At 46.8% G+C, this 22158-nt stretch overlaps 1 long non-coding RNA gene across 1 annotated transcript; it reads right to left on the bottom strand.

Moving 5' to 3' along the window:
• Window positions 1–2205: 2205 nt before the first annotated feature.
• Window positions 2206–20725, bottom strand: LOC141740361 (uncharacterized). The gene is made up of 4 exons (XR_012586003.1): window positions 20590–20725; window positions 13663–13792; window positions 11994–12106; window positions 2206–10978 (listed from the first exon to the last, which is right to left on the bottom strand). It is a non-coding gene; the product is annotated as an uncharacterized LOC141740361 (long non-coding RNA).
• Window positions 20726–22158: the final 1433 nt, after the last annotated feature.

Genomic DNA, 22158 nt, shown 5'->3' with positions numbered 1-22158 from the left:
GGGCAGGGTGAATGACCTGCCAGGGGGTTTTATTTTGGTTTTTTCCCACCCCCGACAAAGAAGAGCCGCCGGCGGTGCGGAGATCCCCTGCCGTGGTGTTTCCCGACAGCAGAGGGGGTTATTGGGCTGCTTTTCCTCCGCCTCCCCCCGCCTTGCGGAGCCCGCCCGCGGAGCGCAGTGCGGGGCTCAGCCCGGCACCGCACCGCATCGCCGGGCACCCCGAGGGGCTTCCCCGCTACGCCGGGGCTCGGCGGGGTGGGCGGTCTGCTGCTCTCCGTGCCCACGGCGGCAGCGGAGCCGCCCCACGGGCCCGGCGGCTGCGGGGGCGCGGGTGGGTCTCGCTCCCCGGGTGGCGCCGGCTGGGCGGCTTTGTCACGTCGTCTGTGCCGGCGGGGGGGACACACGGGTGAAAGGGGGGAAGGGGTGCAGCAGCTCGCTGCCCGGGAGGGAGGTCTGAAGGGGCTTTTTGCCCCCTCCTCATCTCCAAGGGCCTCGGGTGTGGGAGGGGGCGGTCTCGCCCCGGACCCGCCGGGGAGATGCACCGCCAGCCTCTGCAGCTGCTGAGCTCTTCTCGCTCTCCGTCTCACAGCAAAACCCCGCCGTGGGCAAAACTCAGCAGCACACCTCGATGTCCCCTGACGTGTGTGTGTATGTGTGTGTGTGAGGTGTCTTGGTGCGGGATGAAAATTCATTCCCACCGCAGAACTGGAAGTCCTCGGCTCTGCGGGACCTCAGGCTGCAACCGTCCCTGGCCAGAGGCAAATGCAGCAAATGGACTTGGCTCTGAGCAGATACCAGAGCAGGACAGTGGGACACAGTGCTATACACCCTGCCCAGTGCCAGCCCAGTCATGTAACTGGGCCTCATGTAATGGTGGATTTAATGGCAAGAGGAGACCGAGTGGGGTAACAGTACACCTTGTATAAATTGCTTTAGCTCCTGGGGATGAAAGGTATTCTATGAAGCTAAAATATTAAAACTACCCTGGATTATTCATTAAGCATCAATTATCATCACATTTACTGTCAGATGTTTCAACATTGCTATTCTGCTCTAGGAGGGAACATATTTTTAGGGTGCTTTCTGAAGGAAGGAAGTTCTTGGGGTCATCACACAGTCTGTCTGTCCTCACCAATTTGGGAAACTCCTAGTTCATTTCAGACAAAGTTTACAGAAGGCTGGAAGTCTCCAAAATCATAGAATGATAGAGTGTGTTGGGCTGGAAGGGACCTTTAAAGGCCATCTATTCCAACCCCCCTGCAGTAAGCAGGGACATCTTTAACTAGATCAGGTTGCTCAGAGCCTCATCAAGCCTGGCCTTGAATGTCTCCAGGGATGGGGCCTCCACCACCTCTCTGGGCAGCCTGTTCCAGTGTCTCACCACCCTCATTGTAAAGAACTTCTTCCTGATGTCTAATCTAAACCTACCCTGCTCTAGTTTAAAACCATTGCCCCTCGTCCTATCGCTACATGCCTTTGCAAACAGCCCCTCCCCAGCTTTCTTGATACTATATTCTATGTTCCTGCAAGTTAATGAGCAAAGGGGATGGTGAGGGAGCCCCCAGACGCAGCTAGTGGCATGGGTGCAGGAAGAGCAGGCACCTGGTATGGCGGACACAGATGCTCCCAGCTGCAGGAGAAGCTTCAAGCAGGGTGGCCATCACCACCGGCAAGCTTGGCCACGGGACACAATGCCACAAGAGACCAGGCTTCCCTGACTCCGCTGCCCACTGAAATCATTTACATAAATACCTGTCAGGTATGAATTGGCTATTTATTTCACGTTCTTCCTGCTACTGCTGCCGCCCCTCGTTTGTACTTTTATAGCATTACAAAGTTGGAACAAGTTTTGGTTTAAGAATAAAGGCAGCTTCATCCGCAAAACAGGATGTTCCAAAATAAGATCTAATTTTCCTTTGCGAGAACCTAAGGCGAAAGTAAATTGATATCCACTCTAAAGGCAAACACAAACAAGGACTTATTATTTATCACTAAAACATCTTAAAAAGACTCTAGAGCCCTAAAAGCAAAAGTTTGATGCTGTATAAAAGAATTATGTTTCTGAGATGTATCAGTTCAATAATTAAAACAGCATCTATGAAATATAAATGTAAGATATTAATAAATTAAATTAAATTAAAGCCGCTGAAAGCCAATTATCTAGTAAAAGATCTCTGATAGCTAAACTAATGAGATGTAGAAAGATTAATTTAGATCCCCATTTTAGGAGGTGGTTATAAATTGCTATAATGCCACATCCAGTTACTAGGTTGTTATTGAAACTTGTGAAATACATTTGGAAGGGCTTTTAAATATTCAGAATGAAGTAGAAATTAGAAAGGAGTTAGAAATAATTAAAAATTAGCTGTCTTGTCACATTTCAGCTTTAATCCTATTACCTCTTCTAGTTTACAAAGCTTCAGATGTCTCTCAAAGTATTGATCTGGGGGGATGGTGGGGTTTATGAGCAGGGATTTATGTATTTTAATAATTGCAGAACTTCGGATATTTCTCCTTTTTTCACTTATTTGGGGAATTGTTTCTTTGAAGGATTATTGTGCTTGCCACCAGCGCTGCCTGATGGATTTCTTTGTCCAAAGGGCAGGTCAGGCCATCACCTGAGGTCCCACCAAGCCCCCAGAGACCCACTTCTTATCTTGCAGCTCCCGGTGAAAACACTGAGGAGCATCAGTCGTGGTCTTTTTGGTGAGGGCGAAGCACAAGGCTTTTGCTCCTCTATTCCTACGGCTGTTGTAGCTCTAAGCAAAACACAGGGCTCCTGGGGAAAACAGAAGGATGATGGTGGTGCAGTGCATGCCTATAGCCCATGAATGATGGTCTTGCCACTGCCAGAGGCTGGCCACAGAGGCTTGTGAACCATGCTTTGGTTGGGACTTGCCGTGTGGGGAGCTTCCCTCGAGCTCTGTAGCTCTAACAGCAACCACATAATGACACGGGACCCTCACCCATCTGCGCTCAGGCTTTGCTTCGCCTGGTCCAAGAGGTGCCGAAAGGCCTCCAGCAGGACGGCGGGATGTATTTCTCTCGCACAGCAGGAGCAGCAGCGGGCACAGCAATCAGCCCCTGATCCAGGAGGAAAAACCCAGCGTGGGGGTGCAGGCAGAGGAGGGCAGCGAGGCCTTGAAACCTCCAGCACAGGGTGATACCGGCAGCCCCGGCGCCATAAACTACTCCCCCAGGGGCAACCGCTGCTTCAACAGAGGGAGGTGACCTTGGGGGCTGGGAAACACCACTCTCGGGCAGCAAGGAGGGCGAGGAGCAGGTCTGCAAGGTGTGCACAGCTCTGCCTGGAGGGTCAGTGCGGATGTACATGGCTCTGGGGACCGAGGAGCACGGCGGGGTGGGAACAGCCCCAGGCAGACTCTAGCAGAGGAGGAGGCAGAAACCCCCCCAGCACCACCTTGGAGAGGCAGACGGAGGGGCTCCATCATCGGCATCGCACCACTTGGAGGTGAAGGACTTCGGGGGCCGCGACGCCCGCAGCCTCCCCAGGCAGCGGAGGGGTGAGCATAACCCGGGGAAAGCCGCAGCGGCTGAGGGAGGGGGTGGTTCTGGTACTGTTAAAGGATATTTTTTTTTTCCTTTCATCCCCTTTGTCTCCAATATTCTAGATAACATCGTCTATCGTTGTTAAGTGGATTGATGAGCACTCTTTGATCAGACTGTTAAAACTTTTAAAAGGTCAAACAGCAGGTTCTCCTGTGTACGACGGGTTTCTCTAGCCGACATAAAGGCAGGAATCGCGGTGCCTTGAACTAGCGGAGAGGGCAGCAGCCCTCCTGGGAGCCCTCTCGGCATTTTTGTGAGCAGCCCTTCTGGGAGGGCCTTTTTCAGGTGCCATCCTGGGGCAGTGGGGGACAGCCAGCAACAAGGCTAACCCTGTGTTCCCATAGCCCCAGCAAGTGTCTTGCTTAAAGCATAGCACCCAGTTTTGGGGGAGCAACAGAGGCACTCCTTTAAAGACTTGTTGAAAATCTGGAAGTGGGAAATCCATCAGGAGAGAAAGCCCTCTGCCTTCTGCCCAGGAAGAGAAATGCTCAAGGGATGCCCCTAAGTATCCCCAGACAGGGGAATGAAAGCCCTCTCCCTCTCCTGTGAGAAGAGCTAAAATAGAAATCTCTGCCTGGGGGGTTTCTTGGTTGAGAAAACCTTTTGGGGGATAGAAGTACACTAGAAAAACAAGAGAGGAGCAGCCCAAACTTGGGTGAGCCTCTGCTATCTTCTCTCAGCCTTTCTGAGTTGTAGTTTGGAAGCAGCCTTTTCTGTAAAGCCTGAAATACCTTCAGGGCAGCCAAAAAGATGTCAGAGCTGGCAAACTGGGTTATGCAGTGGGGACCAAACCCCTGGGGTCCGAACTCTTGCAGAAGTATCCAGCAGGCAGATCTAGAGTTTGCCAAATTAAAAGAGACGGCTAAGTCTAAACTCTTCTCCCAAAAATCCTTAAAATGTGCAGGAGTGTGGGCTGTGTGGTTAGTGGCCAAAAGTTTGGTTGAAGAAAAGCAGGCAGCCCAGGTAGAAATTCAGAACCTACGGGAGGAAAACAACAAACTGAAAGCAGAAGTAAAGGCACAGCGGCTTAAGCTTGAGGAGGGTAAAACTCGAGAAGGAGTTGCGGCTGTGGAGCAAATGCAACGCGCTCTCCAGTATCAAGAGGTGTGTGAACAAAAAAAGGCCATTTTGACTGAGCATCAGGCATTGAAGGAAAAACTAGCTGTCAGCACGAAAGCTGTAGAGGAGATGCACAGAGCAATCCGGCTGTTAGTGCAAAAAATACGGATCCTAAAAGAGAAGGGCGCAGACCACCGAGCCTGCGAGGCCAAGGTGGAAGAGTTAAAAGCAGCGTTAGTGGCGCAGCACAACACGGTCACGGCCCTTATGAAAGCACCCTACCAAGGAGATGATGAGTGGTTGGACAGACAAAGACGATTTAATCCAGAGGGCAGCCCCTCGGTAGAGGAGTGCAAGCCTGCGAGCCCACCTTCGGTCGTTTTTGAGGTGCCGCCGGAAAAGTTTAAAGCAAACCTCGTTTCGCTTACCAGCGCTCAGGTGGCTGTGAAAAGGGAAGGTGGAGGAGCAGAGGGGGGAAGCCAGGGAAACGTGCAGCCACAGGCAGATCGGGTTATCGGGGGGGAAGCAGCTACTCTCAAGCCGGCTCCGCACCAGCTCAAACTGGGGAGCGCCCAGGGAAGGAGCAAGCAGTTGGCAGGGAGCGCCTGGGCGAGGGAGGATAGAGAGGGCTCCAGGGGAGGAAGAGGCAGCAGAGGAAGGGAAAACCCCAGGGAAAAGAGGGACTCGGAGGTGCTGCAGACCACTGCCTCCGCCAGTGCGACCCCCCAGGTCCCCTCTTTGGGGAAAGGGAGGAAAGGAAGGTGGCAGGGCAAGAGGCAGTGGCAGCACGACGAAGCTCCCCGAGTTGTGGCACAAAATACCGTGGCCAGGAGGGAGCTGAGCACAATGCGCGTGGACATATGGAGGCAGCTTCGGAAGCACGGGGAGGATATGGCCCGCTGGGATAACGCTCCCACCAGGGTTTTGCTGGATCGCCTGCTGGAGATCAGCGGGAGAAGAGAGGGAAGCGGGCCCGGGGCCCCTGCCCTCCCTGTAATAGTCTAGGGCAGATGGTCCCCCCCTTCCCCGGGCTCGTGGTCAGACCACTGGGGAAGGCTCCCCGCTGGGAGCACTGGGGGATCGGGAGCAGAGCCCGCGAGGTATCGCCGGCGCTACATGAAAAGCCGGGGCACCGAGTGCAGGCTGCGGCCAATGCAGGTTGAGAAGTGTTTCATGCATCTCCTCTGATGGAGAAAATACAGGAGGAGTGAAATGTTAAGGACTTTTTTTTTTTGTTTGCTTATTTTTACAAGAGAAACAAAGAGGGAGAAGCTGATTTTTCCAGCAAGGGCAGCCAGGGCTGGGGTGGGCAGAGGCTGCTTTCCCTCCGCCACAGCCGCCCTGCTGCCCCCCTGCAAGGAGTCCGGGCAGGGATACCAAACCCTGCTCGGGCCAAGTCAGCACAGGATGTTTTGGGGAAAAAAGCAGGTGGATTTAAAGGCTGATAAAACACTGGAGCGAGCTGAGAACGGGCTGTGGGTATGAAGGATTGTGCGAGAAAGGTTATAGGAGTTCCAAGCACAGTATAAACCCTGAGGGGGAAGCAAGGAGAAAAGAATAGCGTCTTCTTTCTGGCTCTTCTATAGGCTATACAGAAGGATTTGGACATTAAAAAAAGAAAAGAAAAAAAGAAGCATCATTTTCAAAAATAATACCTGCCTGTTATCAGAGGTAAAGGAGCTAAATCAAGAAGTACAAGCAGAGCAAATTCAAAAGATACCAACACAAACGAAGCAGTTCACACTTAGCACTAGTGTTGTTAAATTCAGTAGCATGTTTTCACATAAGCGTGTGAAACTATGTACAGGAAAGATATTTAGGAGTGGTATCAAAAAAAAAAAAGAAAAAAGGATTGAAACAGAGGAATGCTAACTAAGTGCTAGCAATACATATAAAGTTAGAAGCTGGAAAATTGGCAGATTAGGCATGTATATATGAAGGTTTGAGGGGAGGGTAATTAATGTAAAGTATTCTAATTATCTTGGGACAGAGTTCACTCTGAAAGTAAAAAGTTAAGCCTGTAATACATGATTCTAGTTGATGTGTTAACACCAGCATTTTTTCTTAGAGTGAAGAAAAGGTAAAATAAAAAAAAGAATTTTAAAAGACTGATCATGGTAAAGAGTATGCATTAATATAATAGATTTTAAATTAAAATATGAAGTTCTTCTGTTACAGAGAAGAGACGGAACCAAATGAAAACAAAGACGATGGAGTATCGGTGAGCAGCCATTTAAGACCATAAGCAAATAAATTCTATAAAAATATGCAAATATGCAGTTTATTAGATCCTAATATCATCAAAAAGTCCTATAGTTGTAAATGATCTACCTTGGTTAACTAAGATAACTATTAATAACAATCTTTGCTATTTTTGTCTTACATAGGTAGTACAGAAGAGTAAGTAGTGATTTCAAATTATGGATATCATTAATTATGTGTTGCTTAGGGTTTTCTTTCCTGCTTTTATTTTGCATTATAATCATAGATGCATAGATGAAGGGAAAAATGTAATCTTTTTTTTTTTAGATCAGTTGCTGTAGCTGAAGTTCAAACGAGAAAAGTATAAACAAACTGGTGACAAGGGAAAAATGGATCCGAGTTAAAGGGGTCACGATCTCCAAACAAGAGAAACCCCATTTCCCTTGACGAGGATGGACATAGCTCCTGTTATTGATAGCAATCGTGATTAATAGATCACCAGCATAAGATGCAATGCCTGTGTATACGTAACACAGAAAACACACAGCTATTCTTTGTGCATCTGCAAAACATGGTATTTTGAGTACTATGAGAAGTAAAGATGAACAAATTAGGTGTAGAAATTTCTAGTAGGGTAGGTTATATTTTTGAAATGCATACTGTTAGTGTGGCTTTGCAATACTAGGACAACTGCATAGAAAGTTTTGAGTGTAATTTAGAGCACCTACATATAAATGGATGGTGCTGGGATGGGTAGAAATCTAAATTCCCCAGTAATGGGGATATCAAAATATGTAATCCTGTATTGGTCTGATGAAAAATGTTATTTTGTTACGGAGGAGACGATGAGGTGATTTTAGAAACTTAGAGCAGGAGGGTTTCTGAGACGAGAGCTGGACGCCAGCAACGATGGGCAGCCCAGCAAGGTGGAGCGCTCCCAGCTGCATCTCTGGAAGGACACCAGCAAGCGGGAGGCACTCACACGTGCAAATTGCATACAAAAAGATATCAGTTTTCAATACGTTTAGAAGAGAGTTTAGCCAGATGTGAATATGAAATATATCCTTTTGGTTTTAGTGGGTCTGTAATCACTTATGTGGGATCCAGCTGGGTTTGTGTGTACAATCAGCATCCAGAAATCACCTCTGCGCGTCTAAGCTGTCCGATAATGCATGTAATGTAACTTTAATTGAAGTGTATGATTTTAATTACACGGTGCTTTTAGAAGTGACACTAAAATTACCAGAAACTTTTTTACTGTGTACTAAACAAAGCCTAGTAACATTTGGTTTAGATTTTGAGCAGTTGTTGCAGATAGCAGAGCATCCACTTGTAACATTTGTGGTCCCACAAGCGGTAAAACAAGCCCCCAAAGCAAGGTTTGCAGTACATGACGGGAGTGAGCAAGTTGTTCTTACTACAACCGCAAGAAAGGATGCCAACCATCGTTCTTGGTGTAAATCCCTCCTCGGTGGGACTCCCATCAGCTACTGAAATTTTTAATTTGGCTGTACAGTCTAGAAGTGTAATCCTGGGTATGGTAAGAGATTGGTTAATTGTGCAAATTATCCTGGCTATAAAATCAAATATTAAGTAAACCAAGTAGTGGTTATGCACCAAAGCCAAGAACTACAGGCCACCCCCAGACCCACATGAGGCAAGACCAGATAGGAAAGAGCAAACGCCTCCGAGAAGATCAATTGCTCGGTCCTGGCAAGGAGCCTTGAGCCACAGGAGGGTTTGCAACGTCCTTGCTGGACTCGTGTGTGACAGCTCACATCCCTGGACTATCAGGAGGGGGGTCTGTATGCCTACAGCTCAGGAAATACAGTCTTGCCACTGCCAGGAACAGGCCATGGGCTGTGTACTAATGCTGCAAAACCTAATATAGAGGTTTGTGAACCGTGCTTTGGCTGGGACTTGCCACGTGGGGAGCTTCCCTCGAGCTCTGTAGCTCTAACAGCAACCACCTAATGACACGGGACCCTCACCCACCTGTGCTCAGGCTTTGCTGCGCCTGGTCCAAGAGGTGCCGAAAAGCCTCCAACAGCATGGCCGGGACATATTTCTCTTGCACAGCAGGAGCAGCATTCAGTCCTTGATCCAGGAGGAAAAACCCAGCGTGGGGGTGCAGGCAGAGGAGGGCAGCGAGGCCTTGAAACCTCCAGCACAGGGTGATACCGGCAGCCCCGGCGCCATAAACTACTCCCCCAGGGGCAACCGCTGCTTCAACAGAGGGAGGTGACCTTGGGGGCTGGGAAACACCACTCTCGGGCAGCAAGGAGGGCGAGGAGCAGGTCTGCAAGGTGTGCACAGCTCTGCCTGGAGGGTCAGTGCGGATGCATGCAGCTCTGGGGACCAAGGACCTCGGTGGGGAGAGCCTTAGACAACAGGGTGGAAACAGCCACAGGTGGACTTTCACAGAGGAGGATGCAGAAACCCCCCCAGCACCAACCTGGAGAGGCAGATGGACCATTGGCATCGCACTGCTGGGGGCAAAGGACTTGTTGGGTCTATGATACCTGCAGCCCTCCCACCTTCTCCCAGGGGACTGCCAGCACATCTGAATCCAGTGCCTGGGCAGCGGGGGGGTGGGCATAACCTGGGGAAAACTGCAGCAGCTAAAACGCTCTCTGTGTGTGTTAATTTTGAACTGTTATGTTAAGGGGTTGTGTTTTTTTCTTTTATCCTCTTTCTCTCTAATATTCTTAATATCATCATTTACCATTGTTAGCATCCTTGTAAGTGGATTGACGATGACTCTTCGATTAGACTGTTAAAGCTTTTAAGTAGACTAACAATAAATTGTATGTCTTCTCATAGAAGCTGTGTTTCTCTGGCCAACATAAATGGCACAAATTGTGGTAAACCAACCCTGACTTCCGTAAGGGCAGTATTTGCTAAGCGGAAATAACAATCAAGAAAAAGACGAGCAGTTACCTCAGCAAACTAGGTCTGGTTGAGTGTCACCCTTCGTTGTCTTTCCAGGTTACAGGATCCAGCTCAGGCCTTCTTGGCCTTTCCCTGCAGTGCTGCCGCTCCCTCAACATAGGATTAAATGAGCTTTCTCATTTAATGTGCACGTAAATCAGTGAAATGCCCAATTTCCAAAGCATCACAGGTACTCAAAAACAGTGGGTACAAGCCCCGTCTCCAACACCAACAGCCCCGCTACAGAGCGTCTTCTCTTGGCTGTTTTAGGATGTAGACAACATTGTTCCAACACAGCGCAAGCTGCTGGCTCCTACATCCCGTTGCGGAATGAGTGGAGTACAAATGTGGGTCAGGTCAGAAGAGCAGCCGTTTATTTACGATAGCTACAGGAGACAAGACTGAGCAGCAGGGAAGCAGGCTCTGCTGATGCGAACGCCATGCTTGCAGAGTGGATAGAGAGTTTATACTCTCTCAGAGCTGCTATGTAAGAGACAGATAACGGGGTGTAAGTTTTACACATCTGTTACAGGCACAAGGCCACTGTCTCATACAACCAGTCTGGATTCTGGTTTCTTCAGCGCAGGAACTAGTTTACCACTACACACACTGTGATTGCTGTTTCAGGAGACAGGGGGAAGGTTCAACCAAGAGGCCTACTTACACCCTGGCATTTCTACTTCCACAGTTGTTCATTACATGCAGGGAGACTGCCCATTACATGGGGACCGGGCGCTGCTATCAGCTATGATGGTGGGGGCAGCGGTCCTTTTACCCCAGGCTTGTTTCATCGAGACGATGGGTGATGCAGCCTTCACACCGTGAGACTCAGCTGCTGCATCACATCGCCGATACTCACATATCGGCTTGCATAAATACCTTCTAACAAAATTCCTGACTTCCCACTGCGAGCAAACTCAGTCCCACAGGAGAGTCACCCCGGGGGCCAGAGCATTACGTGGTGCAGCCAGCACAGCACCTACCAGCCACGCTCGGTGACTGTTCCTATTTCGCCTGCCAAGAAACGGATTTGAAAAGGTTTGCTTTACCTTGGCGGCAGGATTTTACACACCTTCTCATTCAGGGTCCCACACACAATCTTCATCAGCTCTGTGCCAGTGGAGTTTCATCACAGGCTACTGTCCCAGGGGTGAATGGGGAGGTGATCCACCAGCCAAGGCCAGGTACAGTCCTTATGGAGACAGGAGACTACAGTCTGGGGAAGGGGAGGGCGGGGGGGGGAATATTTTAGTATGAAACATTATGAAAAGAAAAAGAAAATACTCTTTTTACATGAACATCTACAAACACTCCCGTACCAGGGCAAGGCCCCCAAACCAGCAACGTGAGTATTTACAAACTGAGAACAGCAAAGCCTGATTTTCAGAGCAGGCAGATACCCGTACCTCTCACTTGCTTCTGTGAGAGCAGAAGATGCTCGCCGCATCCCTGCAAACCCAGCCCTCAATTCCCCATGTCGAGCACCGAAACAGCAGCAGCTACTAAGTGCGGCTGCCAGCTGGGACGAGCCCAGCGAGCCCGGCACAGGCACGTACGTACAGGAGCCACAATGATTCCCCACCCTCCTTCAAGGCTGCACGTAAACCTGCCCCCCTTATACAGTGTACTTTGCTTGTTGGTCCATTCCTCAGACAAGGATCTCCTAACATCCCTGCAGAGCCTTTATTTCTCTTTAAGGGGGCTTTAAACTCCCCCTAACGCACACCCTAACTACAGCAGTCATCAATTTGTGCTGATACTTTCTTTTATCATCCAAATTCCTCTGCTTGCTATGTTGCCTTCCTGGCCTTGGAATTAAACTTTCTGGCATATCTTAAAAGCACCAAGTATATCACACACTCCTGCACACCTGACCCATAAAACATTAACACTCTTCCTTTCTTCTTGCTCATTATCTCAGATGGCCTTTGACTAAAAAAATCTGGAGCCATATTTTCCAAGCTTTCAAATCCTGGCTTTAGCTCGACATAATATCAGGTACAAACCATGAAACCGGCAATTACTTCTGAAATTTGCTGAAGTATGCTTGCATTTGAAATAAAGGTTTTGATTCAAAGCTTTCAGGCGTCAAAGTATCCGTTAAAAGAATGGTACAATTACAAATTGTCTATTAGGTCTGACATATAAATCATTTCAGTACTTTCTGCCTAATTACAGTGAACCAATGAAAGTGTGTCTAAATTAGACGAGGGGAAAAAGGTATTATTTACATGCAATAGTGTTTGTTTCCTTTCTTCTTTTCTTTGGCAAAAATGATAGAGAAAAACGTTGGGCGCGAGCCTCAGCCTTTGTCTCCCTCTTGTTGTTCTTTTCCTTTTGATGCCTGGATAAAAGGGAGTAAGAAAAGATGACTTCCACAGAAATCCATGCTGCAAGATTTACAGCACAGCTTCTGTGTTTATTGTTCCCCAGCATATTCTAAGCCTACTAAAGCACTCTGAGATAATCAAGTGAAAAGCATTGTAGAAACGTGTTTCTTTAACAGGAATCCTTTGTGCAGTTTACAGATCCAAGCAAGCGTAGCGTATCCAAGGCCATGCTGCCTTCATACAGGCAGGCCCCAAACCGGCCTGTTTTGCTACTCACATCACAAAGTCACATCCAAAATGTTCCCCCCAAACGTTAACGGTATTCCTGCACGACACCCACTATATCTCAGCTATTTCAGATGCCGCAAGTCTCTCTCACAGAGAAGCAAATTTTCCCCCCTCCAGGACATGTATTTGCATTGGTATAAACTCCCAGCTGCAGATAATTCCTTCATTATATCACAATTCAGCAAATCCAGTAAACTCATCGGTCTGGCTGGAAAAAGAAAAACAACAACAAAAGCAGGGAAGCTGTTGAGGCATTTTGTAACTGTTGCTGCACTCTTTTATTCCCCCCCTCTTATTTGATATTCCCTCTTTCCTCCTCCTATTTCACGATATTTTTTGTGACTCCTTCAATGTACTTCAATTTTGGTAGAAAAGTGTACTTTTAGCCCACACCACAGATGTTTCAAAGGCAGTAACTGACTCAAGTTAGTCTTGTGATAGAAACTGTGTTGTAGCTTTATGTTGCCATGGCTTCTTTAGTTGACAAAATAATACTTTGGACGGGCAACTTCTAGGTCTTTCATAGCCCTCTTGTTTCACACAGGATAGGGGCAACTTGAAGGACAAAAAAAGTGAAGTGACCTTGAAGGAAAGGGGTAGTGGCAGAACTGGGAGTAGACCCGAGGCCTCTTCATTTCCAGGGCTGCACCAGCTGCCCTCCTTCTTACTCTATTTGATGAAAGCAGGATTTTCAACAACAAAATTTAGCTCGATGCTGCTAAACGCTGATTCACTCAAACAGTCTATGACGACGTGCTGGGTTCAAGGAAGCTTGACTGAGGTGTGTTCCTGTGGTCCTCCGCAGAATCTCTAGTCGGGGTGATGCTTATAGCAGCTCCCCCTCCCCACAGTGCAGTGTTCATGGTCTGCAAAGGGGACTTGGTTTTATACCAGAACCTACCCACACATTTTGGGGCAAGGACTTTCAATTCAGTGCTTATAAAGCTACAGTGAATGCACTGGCCACCAGCTATTAACTTCGGCGTGTTCCTCCTCTCGTCCTTTGAGGAAGGGGGTGTAGGGTGTACTAATCAGGCACCAATGTTTAATACTGCAGTGCAGCCCTCTGCAGAGATGGAGAAAATGTCTAAATCGGTTCCTGTCAGATGTAGGCGTTAAGTCACGTTCACCCACTCTGCAGGCTGTGCATCCCAACTTCACCAGCCAGAAGCTGGCAGGGATCTTCCCTTATTCTTCCCCATAAAATGTATTATTAAAAAAAAAAAAGAGAGAGAGAGAAATAAAAAGACATCGGGAAGAAAAATAATCCGTCAAAACATACCAGCTACTGCTTCCCTCTGCGTTTGCATCTCAGCCTCATTATGTCACCCGAACAATAGGAATTCTCCTGGTCTATTTTAAGGTGGCAGTTGCCTGGAAAGCTCCAACTCTGACATCCTCGGTGCGGAACTCTGGGGAAATAAAGTTGCTTTAGATTTCCTATAAATACTTCTTCAACCAACATGAGACTGACAACGTCTGTCCCAAGGCTTGATGGTGCAATAAACAGTGCTGAAGCATAGCTTTGGGAACAACCTGACCTGAGTTTTATTTCAGAAGGAAACAAATAAGAACTTGAGACCTGGCCTGAGAACTTGAAGTGACACAGATGTATTTTACGCCAAAGATTATAGACAGATATTAAATATCCCTTCAAGTCAGTCACAAACACTCATCCCCCAGTAAGGTTACTGGGTTCTTCCCAGTAAGGGCAAGGTACCCAGTCCCCTCAGCTAAAAGTTAGGCAGAGGAGACCTGGCAAGGAAAGCTGGCAGGACCAGATCTCTAGGCTGCAGTGATTCAGTGAAAGTCCAGCCCGCTCCTCTTTTGCTCCCAGTTAATCAATAATTTGCAGGCTGACAAATTTTGCTTCAGCTTTCACTCCTCAATGTTTCTAGGTCTTGAAACTTCCACAGAGTCCCTTGTGCTGTCAGAAAATAGCTCTTCATTAAAATACGGGGCTGATAATGTAGGCATGTGGTACATACCCAACCATTAAGGCTTTTCGACCACAAACATTGATTATTACAATGAGCACATCTCACTGTAAAGCTAATGAAGGGGGAGCAGGATGCAGATGCCCCCAGGAGGTACACTGGCACTGAGCTGCATTTAGACCACCCCGTAAGGGTCAGCTCAGAGGTGACGTTGGAAGGGATTGCAACAGCTTTTTCTTAACAGAAAGCTTTAAAATAGAGCTGATGCGTGGAACACTGGTGCTTCGCAGAGAAGTTGGATTTATCCCACCTGGACAGGCGAACGAAGCAACACATGTAGTAGAAACTTGACAGTGGCTGGCATTTCTCTCTGGGATCTGGACACATCGAATATCAGAGAAGCACAAAATACCCCTTTATAGAGTCTTGAAGGACTATGCAAAGCAATCCACCATCTGGCACCACATACTGCGGTGCCCAGCTGCACTATTCTCTTTTTCTATTTTTTCTTAGGCTAAGGGAAGTAAATAATGGTATCTCTGTGCAGGGGTCCCTGTCGCTGCTTGCTTCCCCTCCTGTAAATTAGTCACCTCCATCACACCCCACCAGATGCAGTCAGGTCAGCTTGGAATTTTATTAAAGGTAAGCTGGGGAGGGTGATCAGATACACTCAAAGCATGGAGGCAGCAGCCTAGTCAGACGTACTGCATTTGTTGAGGAAGCAATGGAAATGATCCTACATTAATCGTAAGGACGTCCAGGCTCAGTTTCAAAACAGAGATAGAACACCTGTGAAGGACCCTTGTTCGAGTCTCTGGCACGTTTCACACCAATCCTACCTGCAGCCTAGAAAAACAGGAGTCAGTAAGAGCTCTGAACACCACTTGATTTAGTAAGAAACCACAGAGATTTGGTGAAGTAGGAATAGGATGCAGAGAGTAGCAAAGGCCAACAAAAGAAAGTATGTGCTGGGACTGGAGAAGGGTGAAGGTCAGAGTAGGTGGGAAGAAAAGTGAGCAAAATATCTTCAAGACGATGGTGGTTTGGCAGGATGTCACGATGAGAAGCGTTCAGCTTGTGATGAACAGATGGAGACAAAAGACAGGACTGAAGGCAGGGAAGAAATGAAGATGGCCAAACTTGCTTATCTAAGAGGACTTAAAAGGAATCACTCTGAAAGATGACTGAAAAATGACACCATTTCATTGCTTTCTGTCATTTTAATTCGGTATTAGTCTAAGCCCTGCCATAAGGCACAACTGAGTTAATATTTGGGACAGTATAACCTTACTGACTGTTACCCTCAGGTTACACATCCTCAGTGTACCTTCACCAAGCAGCACTTCCCTGCCACCACAGGCCAGCCATCCAATGTCAATGGACAAAGATTTTTACTCAGAGTCACTGCACTCCCAGAGTCACAAGCTATAAGACCTCAGAACTGTAGTGTTGACTCCGGCTGAATCATCTGAAGTCTCTGAACATCCATATGCAAAAGTGAGTAGTCATTCTCAGCTTTTTTTTTTTTTTTTTTTTTTAAAGCCTTGAAGTCTTTGGGTTAAAACCTTAAAGAAAAATGCTAGGTGGTATCATTCTCACCTGTCAAATATAAACATGTGCAGCACATGGCATACAGCATGGAAAACCGATGATTTGCTACAGCCATTCCAAAACCGGTCACATCTGTTACTAAGCTTGATGGTAGGAAAGGACTCCGCTTCCACTCCATGCTACAGCATAAAGCCTAAGCTGTGAGTGGTTAGAGCACGGATTTCACCTGAGCTGCCAGCTCTTGGACCTCAAACCAGGACTGTATTTTGTACTGCCTACCGAAAGACAAGAAACGGTTTAGTGTTCTTATAACAAAGATTTTGGTCTGGTCCTCTAACTGGTACAGATGGGCAAATTTTCAGCTAACAGCAAGTCACACAAAACTCTAAAGAACACCTGCAGAGGTATTTAGGGAAAAGGTGCTTACAAGTACCCTTCAGGAGACTAGCGATCTCAGCACGTGTGCACAATGTCAAGTAAAACCGAAACCCACCAGTTACTGTGATTTCATTTCTATTCTATAATTTCTCTCTAGATATGTATAGATGTTCTGTATATGCACAGAAATAGGTATATATGTATATGTATTTCTCCTCACACCAAGCCTGTAGAGAATGAGTAGCTCCAATGAAGTCATCTGATGACAAGAGGAAAAAAAAAAAAAAGGCAGTGTAAAGGAGAGAAGAATCACGTCCAGAGTCTTTCAAGCACTGATTATTTGGCAGCTAGTCAGTGCTGGAAAAGGTCACTGAACTAAGCCATTTCTAAGACAATACTGTAAACACCTAATTTTATAGTGTTAAAAGATGGACAAAAACATGCGCCTGTGCTACATTTTATACAACTACCCATATAAGACAAGAAAAACCAGATGTATGTTTGCTTCCTGAAAAGAGATATCAAAGCACAATAAATGAAAGGCAAAAGTGAAGCTTTCCATCCCTCTGTCCAAACTGATGCACTTTTTGGCAGCTGGGCTCTCCTTTCTTTTCCGGCAAACTGAAGTGTCTGTGCAAAAAGTGACTCCTAAATTAAGGCTGTTTGGCACTTTCTAATACACAGCTCTGCTTTCAGCTGGTTATAATCTCACTTACCAAACATTAAACAGTTGGGCTGAGGTTTTCCATGCTGGAGGTCCGCTTCAGGATAGGTTATTGTGTTCTAAAATAGTTCATCTAGAAATGGTTAGGCATTTCTAAAAACAAGGCTCTGGGGATGTATATAGTTTTGCCCTTTCAAAACAAAGCTTCCAATTACTTTGTTAAAAAAGTTTTGTGACACAATACTTTGGAGCTGGGCCTTGAAATTGGGTAGCATTGTCACACCAGTGCATGCATTTTGCCTGCTGCTTGCATGTCTGCAGAGGGATGTGTTAGTGTTCCAGCGCAGCTCCTCATCCATGCTGGGCACCAGCCCCTTGCAGAAGAGGTGAGCAGAGCCTTCTCCATACCTGTCTCTCTTGAGCATCTGTGCCACCAGAGCAGGAACTGAGAACAGTACGCTCACTTCACTTGTGTCTTGTGTTCTTCGTGCCTCCCTGGCAGCAGAGAAGAACCAGGGATAAAAACCTAATTTCAGAGATAGTGCCAGTGCTAGAAGCCTTGGCTGCTCTTTGCGTCACCCCCAGCAGTCTGCTAGCAAGGCTGCGTGCGCTGTTTGCGTGACAGCCCAGTGAATCAGACCAGCAACAGACTTTCTGTCTCCCTGCACCGGTTCACCATACGGCCACGCCACCAGCATTGCTGTCAACAGCGCAGGGGTGAGGAGGAGCCTGCAGCGAAGAGCTGAGCCCAGCACCAGAGAACCACAGCCTCCGATGCTATGCTGGGAAGAACAAGGTCACCTGCTGAAAACTCCGCGGGGCTGCAAGGAGCAGGGCAGGAAGGAGAGAGAGGAACGAATGGCAGTGTGGGGAGACGACAAGAGGCAAGAGCACAGGCTGCAGAAGGAGGAACAAACCACAACAGGGCTGCAGAGAACAGGGAGAGGAGTAGAAAAGGAGGAGATGGGTAAAGGAGCCAGTAATGAGTATCATCTTCCCCAGGGCACCTGGAGACAATATCTAAGCATCAACACTGCCAGCAACTATCTGCAAAACCTCTGCCAGAGCACCCTTCTCTGCCTTTGCCTTCCCCTCCCTCCCTGTGTCAGGCTTCCACCAGCTTCTCCTTCAGCCTTTTGACATAAAAATAACAATGCTGCTGATCTGAGTTTTATGGGGGAAATAACTTTTGTGTTTATTTTTGGTTTCATACAAACACTGGAATTTTTTGTCCTAAATCTGCACTGGACTGAATGTTAAAAGCTGTTGTTTTTCTATGCCTCAAGTTTGTTTTGACAGGCAGCCAAAGTTTCCAGAAGCCCTGAGCTTACCTGCAGCTTGATAGAGCAAATGAAGCAGGGTGAGAAAGACAGAAATGTGGCACATGAGTCACGGGGCATTTCTCTCCTTGATATGGAACACACAGGGAGCAGGAACCTTCCCAACTCAGGAGGCTGAGGCAAGAGAGTCAGTCAAGCAGCTTGGGTAGGAAGTAGAGAGTAATTTTCATCTTCCCATCTCTTCCTCCAAAGCCCTGTGTGGGGCAGGAAATTCACCAACTCCAGGCATCAGGAGGGGAAAAAAACAAAACAAGAACAAAACCACCCCTCTTCCCTCAACCTAACACCAGCATACAAACTGAAAAAAAAAAAAAGTTTCCCATCGCTTGCTGAGACCTTACATCAAATTAAAACCTTCAAAGCCTAGGTCTGACTTCACACTAGAAGACTTCAGAAGGCTCAGCCTTCTTTGATGGAAAGCTTCCTCCAGCTGCTGGTTAAGTATCAGTCAGCCTTGGAGCTTAAGTTGTAAAGGTTACTGCATCAAATGAGGTTCCCAGTTCAAATCCCAGTCCTGAAGACGCCAGCAATTACAAATACTTAATCTGAGCTCCTTTTACTTTTGCCAGTCAAATGCACATTGGAAAGTTCACATCCAAATTACCTTTAGAAACAAAATTATTAAAAAGTCAAACAGTGCAAAGTTAGGAATGGTGGGACAGAGGTGGTAACTACAAGCTCAATACATACCTATAAAAGGGTGACGATGGTGCCATGCTTATTCTTGTGATCACATACCGATTTCACCCCCAGGCTGCACGTATGCAGGGACAGGATAACCATGTGCTACCCAATCCATTGGAAATCTGGCACTTTTTTAAGTGTTCTACTTTTTTGACCTAAATCGTATCTCTCTAACGTACTTTCAGCTACAGTATGAAATCACACTGAGAAACTTCATCCCAAGAATGGAGGCTTATTGAGTACATCACTAAGCTAATCCCTCCTCAGCAGGGAGACGAGGAATAGATAATCCATCGATCCCTCCTGAGCTGAAATGACTAATCCATCATGCTGGTATAGTGATACTAGAAATGACCCTCTAATATTGCCAAAAGCAGGCACTTTCCAAATCTTTAAACTGTGCTAATTCTGTAGGGAAGGTGCAGCAATCATTACAGATTCATGCAGTTATGGCTTTTTTTGCACGCATTTCCCCACATACATCTGTGGGTGCTGACTGAGCGAAGGTCGGTTTTACTTTCACCCTATTCCCTAAAGCAAAAAGATTGCCCTAAGGAAGCCTGAGCAAATTGCTCTAGTTGGGGGCATGGGCAGCTGCACTCTGTGTGGACTAAAGCATACCTGCATATGGATTTCCAGAACAGACCAAACCTAATAAAAACAAGTAGGACAGGGGAGAAAGATCTGCTGGCCAAATACCACCAGCAGCATAGCCACAGAGGTTGTTTCTGCACCCTGTCCATGGGATGCACCTGAGTTCTCACCACCTCCCTCAGAGCATCCCACCTTCTTGACGGCACACTGGAGCAAAGGTCCACCCCTGAAAAGTAAACATACACTTCCTCCTTCTGTAGTCACCAGGTAGTTGTGCTTCAAACACTTGCAATGACGGCAGGTGGTGATACTCAGACAGATGAAAGTCACCAGGCATTTTTTTGGCTAAGCACCCTTGTATGAGCTAGCCATTCTGCCTTGCATTCCCCTAGTAGGAAAGGGGTCTGTCTCCCTAATTCACCAACTGCATCTATTGCAATGTCTGCCGTTAGTCTGCAAAACAATTATGGCATGCAGCCTGTTGGAATTCAGTAAACTTACTGTTTCAAACACTTGTAAATGTTTACAACAGTCAAATCAAATGCTTCCAAAAGGACAAAGCAAAATCCAAAATCTAAACATCCTTGAGTCCTAGAGCACTGTACCCTGATGTCAGGCAAGCACATCTCTCTCCCATGGTCAGAGCCACAACATAAGGTCTGAACACCCTTCTCTCCCCCACCTACTCCTGCCAGACACTTAGAAATACAAATTAATGCCCTAGCTTTTTGTTCCTTCTCCCATTTTTACTTCTGTAAGAAATGCAAGTTTCTGATAGCGTTAAATGCTTCAGATAATAAGAACAAAAACAGAGCCTACTTTGAAGGACAAATGCTTTCCAGCTGCCTTCACCCAAACACAGAGGCCAGAAACTCAACTCTGCACTTGAATATCAGTGTCCTACAGCAAGGACATTCAACAAGATTTCTCAAAAGGAACAGAAATGCTTACATTCAGTCTCTTCCTCTGTTTAGCAGGAGAACTTAGATCCTCTACAGTGCCCAGGTGATTTCCACTTTCCCTGAACCCACACAAGTCATAAAGAAAAGGTGCAAGCTTACCTCTAGAATTTCTCCCACCTCTGCTGCTTCTGAGTGAATTTGTCTAGTTAAGAGTTGAATCCCCCCCGCACACACAAACACACAAAAATGTTTTCCTTCCTTGTTTATCTGGGTTTCTCTTCCATAACCTGCCTCCCATTGCAGAGACATTCTGGCTATTTCTTAGACAAGTGCCAGGGTTTATTTTTGCAGTAGGAACTGAAACAGGAACACAGCCACCCCTTCAAAATGAGCAGAAGACAGAGCAGCCTGTACCAAACTGTAAGTATTTCAGGCCCCTGAGAGAGAAATGCCACGTGCAAGAGGCACGGACTGCTGTCTCACAGTCACCTCCGTTTTAAAAGGAGGAGCTGCAATGCAAACTTAAGCAGATTATACCTACAATAACATCAGATGGAAAGAGACATAGCATAGCAATGGAATGGAAGCGTCCTGTGAACAGGATGAATGAGGTCTTCCTTCACATCACCTCTACCCAGAGCAGGATGTTCAGTCAAGTACCATTCCCAAAGAACCTCTGCCTAGACCTGAGGATGAGAGAGATGGTAACGTCACTAATATCCTGCTAGAAGGGCCCTTACCTAGTGAAAGGCTGGCATTAGACCGCCAGCAGTTTTACTAGCATCACAGAAATCCATCCAAATAAAAAACAACCCGATTAGTAAACAAACAAATGGCTGGAAGGCAAATGTGACATTTCTCCCTTTATAATTTCCTACACATACCAAAAATCCTTACACCAGAGAGAAGTGGTGAGGGAAGTAATAATGAGACCAGGAACGCTGTCAAAACTAGGCTTGTCAGAAGCTGTTGAATGTCTTTGTCACGTAACACTTGATGAGACAGCCAGGAGCTCATTTTCTTTGGCCATAATATTTCAGATTTCCTGAAAGAAAAAAAAAAGGCCTACAGAGTGACATCATCAATCAGGTCATGCTCCTCGTCACTGCTCCAAGTGATCTTTTTAAGTTAGCAGGCACTTTTAACTCCAGCTTATGAAGAAAAGGGTCTCAAAATTGCTTAGTTCTTTAAAGTCCTGCAAAAACAGGGCCCAGATTGAAGACTGATCCTAATCAGTGCCCCAACTGAACAAAGTCTGAAGCATTTCATCCCTGTCAGGCATCAAGGGGTCCACAAAGCCCTTAAGAACCACAGGAAACCAAGCTTCACTGGATTTTTTTTTTTTTTCCAATCGTTTTGCTAAATAGGTGAAGGCAAGCCCAGGAAGGAAACACAACACAGTTTCTGGCTTTTGCAGAATGGTACTGCAACCTCACAGCTTAGGTTTCTCTGCTAAAATAGGGGTGATTAACCAGCTAGCCTTTTCCCACGTCAGTGCTATAGCCTTCCCAGTCACCTCTTTCTCATACCTGGCAATTGTGTCCTGAACTGCAGCTTCACCGCTTCCTCACCTGTTAATCCAATGATGATCTGCTGTTTCCTACAACTCTGGCAGAAATCTGAAGAGACAAGTTTGCCCTGTAAGAATAAGCCTGTGTCAGCTGACCATAGCCATCCCCAGAGCCCAGTGTAATGCTACCTTTTCTAACAGAGACGCAAGATACATAT

Source organism: Larus michahellis, chromosome 3, assembly GCF_964199755.1.
Source record: "Larus michahellis chromosome 3, bLarMic1.1, whole genome shotgun sequence".
NCBI classification, from domain to species: Eukaryota; Metazoa; Chordata; class Aves; order Charadriiformes; family Laridae; genus Larus; species Larus michahellis.
The sequence above is the reverse complement of the archived record's forward strand: the minus strand, read 5'-3'. Positions and strand labels throughout refer to the sequence as shown.